The sequence below is a fragment of the Asparagus officinalis genome, unplaced genomic scaffold (genome assembly GCF_001876935.1).
Source record: "Asparagus officinalis unplaced genomic scaffold, Aspof.V1 AsparagusV1_Un473, whole genome shotgun sequence".
Lineage (NCBI taxonomy): Eukaryota > Viridiplantae > Streptophyta > Magnoliopsida > Asparagales > Asparagaceae > Asparagus > Asparagus officinalis.
The window spans coordinates 91017-98104 of record NW_017972738.1 but is presented as its reverse complement, the minus strand read 5'-3'; the positions used below and the strand labels follow the sequence as shown (position 1 = coordinate 98104).

General features: G+C 34.7%; 1 pseudogene; it reads left to right on the top strand.

The window, feature by feature from the left end:
- The window catches only part of LOC109827838, a 5519-nt pseudogene extending 735 nt beyond the window's left edge, over window positions 1–4784 (top strand).
- The last annotated feature ends 2304 nt before the right edge of the window (window positions 4785–7088 follow it).

Here is a 7088-nt window from a genome sequence, read left to right as displayed (position 1 = left end):
TCTCGTTTGTTTAGCAACAATCTTGAGACAAATTTCTTGCCCAACGTTAGAATCCTTCAATCTTATGGGCTCCCTACTCCAAACATTGCCAAATTTGTCGCCGTCTACCCAAGGGGTCTAATGATTAAAACCATGAAGTTTGCTATAACAGTTGAATCCATAAAGAAATTCGGGTTTGACCCGTTAGCACGCCAGTTTGTTCTAGGAGTTCACGTGATGTCAGCTACTAGCCCTTTGACATGGGAGAGGAAGTTAGACTTGTATAAGAGTTTTGGATGGTCGGAAGAAGAGATCATCTCAGCATTTACTAAGCACCCGAATTGCATGCTTATATCGGATAAGAAGATTAAGCAAATGATAGATTTCTATGTCAATAAACTGCATTGGGCGTCACATGTTCTGCTAGCAAACCCTAAGCTTTTGTGTCATGGTCTAGAGAGTAGGGTTCTCCCAAGGTGCTGTGTTCTTAGTGTTTTGTCCTCGAAGGGATTGATAAAGAGATATCCCTGTGTGATTAATGGAGTTTTAAGATTAAACGAGAACAAATTCTATAATAAGTATGTCAGCAAGTATATGGATCAAGTTCCTGAGGTTCTTGAGGCTTACAAAGGAAATTTACAATTCATGGGATTTGACTGTGGACCATCAACTGTACAAGGTTCATAGCTATTTTACACTATGCCTCTTTAGTAAATCCCTCAGCTTGTTGGTAGAGTCGCATTGCTTGTGGTCGCCGTGACGTATTCATGCTAGAGGATACTTCCCACGTTGCCTTGGTCTTCAGAAAGGTACACTTTTTGGAACTTAGTGGGTGATTATAATTGTCCTTTACAATTTAGGTACTGCGGACTGTTTTATGTTATCGAGCAAATGTTTTGATGTGGTGTTACTTCTAACCTATTATTTTTGTGTTGCTGATTGGAATTGAGATGTTTGATTGTGTTGTTTTCTATAAATTTGGGTACCTTTCACTTGTAAGATTGGTCTTATTATTGTCTTGTGTTGTTTGTGATCTTTCGAGACGAATATGCTACATAACATCAAACTTATAACTCAAGCTAGAAAGGGAGGATTTTCCCCAAGAATTAAGAATAACTAGGCTCTATCTAATACCCCAAAGATTGTACTTCCGTTTTAACAGCTGTACATTTTATTTATAATTTGTAAGAATGACATAATCATTTTGATTAAGATATGATCCAAAAACTTTATATTTGTTATACTTTAAAGTTGAGCATCTACTTCTGTAGCTATGCCATTAATGTCAATATATATCCTTTGAAGTTTTTATAAACCTGAAAGCAATTACCTAAAATTTTGCTAAATTCCCAATTGCGGGGAATATAATAACTAAGCTAAAAAAAAGAAGTGTGGAGGAAAGTCGGTGAAGTTTTGAAAATAAATGGAGAATGAATTCTATAATAAATATGTGAGAAAGTATTCAGATCAAGTTCTGGAGGTGCTTGAGGCTTACAAACATAATTTATAATTGGTGGAAATTGAAGACGAACAATCAATTTTACATGGATTATAGTTATTTTACACTATGCTTCTTCGCTAAGGTAAAACTCAAACCTTCAATGTGGAAGAAGAAAGGGGTTGTTTATTACAATTTGTGATGGTCACAAAAAGTCATCATCTATGCATGTGCTAAGCAACCATTTTCGTATGATGCTTTATATTTGTGCACGATTCACGAAGGAGATAAAGTAGGGTCCGTTGTTTGCGCTGGCACACGCTATTGCAGGAATGTGCAGTTTTTGATGTTAAGTGAGAAATATTTCTTAAATAAGTATGTAATCTAAGTTTAAGAATTATATTTCTAAGTTGCTTGATGTGTATAACTTGTAGGACCTGAGGATGGATCAAAAAGCTGTATTTAGACAATTCTATGATTCTTGTGAAAGTTTTTAATTGTTAGAGATGTTTTTTGCTTTGCTCCCTTTTGTTTCAACTTGTTGGATGCACTAGCCATTACTGCTAACTTATATATTTCTATGTTACTGATTTGGAATTAAGATATCTGATTAAGCTGTTTATTTTGGTTGTTGGCTCTTAAGATTGGTTGTCTTTTGTTTATATCTTGTTTGTCTTCTGAGACCAAAGCTGTATATCATCTAGATTGTTACTTCAGTTAGGGAGACCGGAGTCCTTCCAAGAGTTAAGAATAAGTAGGCGACTTGATTTAATAGTCTAAAGATCATGCTTTATTTCAACAGCTAGACATTTTGATTTTACAATTTAGAGAATGACACAATTATTTTGATTCAGGTAGGATCCAAGAATATGGTTTGTTATGCTTTAAAGACGAGCATCCATTTTCATAGATCACCCACTAAGGTCGATCTATATCATTTGAAGTACTTATAAACCCAAAAATCAAGTACTTGAAAAAAATTTCGTCATGCATCAATCAAGCACAAAATGTTCGATTGTAAATGATATTTTGCTTAAATCTAAACGTGAGGGGCATACAAATTTTTGTTCTAAACATTTTATCAGTTATCTAATTTCTTCATAGATCTTTTTATCTAATTTATATTAGATGATTAGTATGTTTTACTTTAAACTAACTTGCTATCTAGAGTGCCCATTTTTGGTTTGTTGGAGCATGATCAAAAGAACGTAAAATTTGATTTGGGATTTTAGGTATGTAAATATATGTATGTGTGCGTTCTTGTTTGTGCGCGAGTAAGCGGTATTCGGTGTGTCCCTCTATGCTATTTGCTGATCTATCGATGATCATCTAAGCCGCTTAATGTATGCAGGTATGTAGATCATCAAGGCTGTATCAATTTGGGATGTGCGCTACATCAGTGACGCACCAGCCAAGAGTGTTGGTGGACACACTAATCTGTTTTTAGGTGGACATGTGTACACACAAATATATATATACCATTTTTTTAATATCTCCTAAATGACATCATTTTGAAAAATTTTTGGGCAATATACCATGATTTTCTCTTATATCATATATTTCGACCTCAAGAAAATTGGCTGAAATGTTGCAAGGTCGATTTGGAATTTTATTTATTTTAAAAGATTGGTTTCGATTTATTGTTCAATGGAGATCTAAACCGAACAGCTATCTGCTTGTGTAAAGATCCAGAAAGAAGAATTATGGCTCAATTAAGAACAAATTCTTTCGCAAAAGTTGTGCAAAAGATACTACCTTACTCGACAGGTCCATTCTTTAGCATATATCAAGTATGGACATCCATTATATATATTCCCATTATGGCATTATCCAATTTGACACCTCGATCTTTGTTAAATATCTTTGATATATTCCTGATATACACCATCCAATATGGGAATTCTTTTCTTCTAATGTATCACCAAGATCCGCCATTTCGAACATTGCGTATACATACGTATATATAGTAGGTGGGTAGGTCCAACAGAGAGGATTTGCCATTGAATCCTGTCAATTGAAAGTTCTATGTTACAGCATCAAAATGCATAATACAATCATTTTGGTGTGAGCTATGATATGTAAATAGCCTAAAAATAAAATCATATGATCTGAACTTTGAAGATTAGTGACACCCTGGTCAACACTATGATATGCGGCTTGGAATCTAGCAATCCAAGCAATTGAATCTGCATCTACATGGTGAAAACTCCTATAACAAATTTGGTTAGATTTAAGATATTTTAGGAATGTGAAACAAATCAAAAAGCTTTTCACTTTAAACAGATTATTTTGGCTGCATCTTGATGGCAACGAAAGAAAATTTTCTATAGAAGTTAGATGATATATATTAATGGTCAATGGTATGCTTCTTTTATCCAATTGTAAAATTTATACTTTTTAAGTGACCAAAAGGTAAAACCTATCAAATGGATCCTAGTCATTAAACTCTATCTCAATTATATATGGAGATGGACATGGATTGATTGGGAAGGATTTGGAGTCAAGTACAAAGAAGTTACCTGAGGAACCCTGTTATGTCAGGTTGTCATTATATTCAAGGTGGAGAAAAAGGTACGACTATTTTCTCATTTTTCGGATATAATCTTCTTGAAGTTATTGAAGGATGACGATTCTTATTTATGTTTAAACTTGTGTCTATTTTCAAGCCTTGCAAAACAAATAGATGTCTTTGATATCACACCAGGGCTCATGTATCTGTGTTTCTGATTTCACATTGAGTTTCGAGCATACGAAGCTTATTATGTTTTGATGCTGTTTTTTTAGTCTTGCAGATTTATATGTCCATGTTCTCTTTTACCAACATATTATGCAGTATCTGTTCTGTAATTCAAAACTTAATTGGTATTGCTTTCCTCACAAAGAGTCTGGTTGAAGGAATTCATTCAAACAGCCAGGTGTAAGTTCACAAAAATCTATGTTCTATCAGACAATAACATTTATTTTCGTTGTTTGAAGTTTGTACATTTATTCCCGTTACATCCCTGTTTACTTGTTGATCAGCTTGTACACAAGCGTGCAGGTTTTTTAAGACATCTTTTATTAATTATGTTACTTGGCTAATTTTATTCAGTTTCCAATGTTGCTTCTTTTTTACTCATTTTGACTAGTTACACTTGGCTTGGTCCCTTTTTATAGCTTCAAATATGGAAGTTTTAAGATATTTTGCAGGAAGTTGTAGCATCAGTTGATTGTTGGGTCGGAAATTTCTGTAGACCAACTTCCAGAGCCCTAAAGAAGCAAAGCTGGGGCTTTTGTTAAGATTTGAATTTATAATGTTTATTGTGAAGAATCAACTCATGTATTTTCTATTTATTGTCGGATAATATTTTTAGATCATGTTATTCTCTATTTGTCATTAGTTTGGAGATTGTGCTTAGGATTGTGATTTCCATATTCCATTTGATTGAGAAATCCTGTTCATAGTTTATTCAATTTTGTATCGTAACTTCTGTTACTCATGTATTGAGTTCTATGTTCATTTGCTGATCTGTATCTCTTGGAGTTGACAATGAATATGGATCCTCTATAGATCCATAATCATCTTTTTGGGCACAAGTGCCATACAATTTTTATAATTTGTATTCCAATTGCTCATTTTGATATGTAAAGTTGGGATCATTGCTTCATGTTTGGCTGCATTAAAAAAAAAGGTACAAATGATCTTTTGATCGCATATGAAAAGGGCTGAAATTTTTCAAAAAACGATATCGTTTTTTTATGACTGAAAAATGGTATCTGTCTTTATCAAAAAATAGTAAAGTTAATAGAAATGCAGTAGATTTTAATACGTTAATTTGACTACTTAAGCTTATGATTAGATATTTCTATTAACCAAATATGAAAAGCATGATAAATTTTTTTTCCAAAGACAAAATACTTGTTGACTGACATTGTCACGGTGTAAAAGGTTTTTTTTGTGTGGTTTGTTGGTTTTCCATATATATGGAACAAAGGGTTTATCTGTGGATTATAACAATTTTAGGGTTCTCAAACTCCTTCAGATAGCCAGTTCTAGAGCCCGATGTTCTCTCCTGCACATGAAAAGCTTGTGAGAGGCTAGAGTTGGGGTCTGCGGTTGTTCCTCCGACGATCATATAGATCCATAATCATCTTTTTGGGCACAAGTGCCATACAATTTTTATAATTTGTATTCCAATTGCCCATTTTGATATGTAAATTTGGGATCATTGCTTCATGTTTGGCTGCATTAAAAAAAAAAAGGTACAAATGATCTTTTGAACGCATATGAAAAGGGCTGAAATTTTTCAAAAAATGATATCGATTTTTATGACTGAAAAATGGTATCTGTCTTTATCAAAAGATAGTAAAGTTAATAGAAATGCAGTAGATTTTAATACGTTAATTTGACTACTTAAGCTTATGATTAGATATTTCTATTAACCAAATATGAAAAGCATGATAATTTTTTTTTCCAAAGACAAAATACTTGTTGACTGACATTGTCACGGTGTAAAAGGTTTTTTTTTGTGTGGTTTGTTGTTTCCGTCCGCAAGTTTGAGTTTGCTTTGTAGGGAAACAAATGTTGTTTCGCCAGGCTTCTAGGCTTTTATAAAAAAATAGTTTCCTTTTCAAGCTAAAGTTTGACGAAATAACCGCCTGCTAACTTTGATGATGTATTAGATAAGCATCTATAGGCTTCTCAGAGACAGCTTAAAAGTCCGGCCCCGCCCACCCAAAGGCAACTCGCCCCCCCCGCGCCCCTCGCTCTAAAAAAACAAACAAGGCAACCATAGCCATGAAGCGCAATTCAAGCATGTACACAGTTGTTGATATCATATATGGAACAAAGGGTTTATCTGTGGATTATAACAATTTTAGGGTTCTCAAACTCCTTCAGATAGCCAGTTCTAGAGCCCGATGTTCTCTCCTACACATGAAAAGCTTGTGAGAGGCTAGAGTTGGGGTCTGCGGTTGTTCCTCCGACGATCAAGTCAGTGTTTAAACGTGAGTGAGAAAGTAAGAAATAAGTGGTGACGAAAAAGTTCAGAGTTGCATGGAAGCAGAAGAAATTACCTTAGGTCTCATAGCTAACTTTTATAGTAGATCGGATGGGCAGAGAGGTAACTTTGTCTGAGTCTAGGTAGGTAGCTGAATCGGCAGGTACCATACATGTGTCGGCCGATGAAGAAGGTGAGTCATCTAGATGTTTAATGTGAGGGCGACAGCAGGTGCTCAGTGCTGACTATGTCCAATGAGTCATAAAGACTATGGATGCTAGAACAATGATGACTCTGACTGTGTATTTAAGGTGAGGGTGGTTGGTTGTCGACGGTGAAAACACCCTAATGCCACTAGGAAAGAACCCTAGAGGGGGGTGGATAGGGTTTATGCTAATCTAATCCGATTTTAATGCCAAATCAAAAACTATTAACAAATATCCTAGTAAGAATAATATGCAATAAGATATATATGCAAAGATAAGCAATATAAACAAGAGTGAAACATGATAAACAAATACAAACGATATAGTGGATGAATTATACAAAAGAGAACGGTGATAGAGATAAACAAGAATAAATGCGCCAAACTCAAACATAAGGAAATGATCACGGAGTTCGGACCTTCCGTCCTACGTCTACGCTCCCCACTCCCGGGGAGAAATCCACTATCACACCGGGTTTTCAACGAC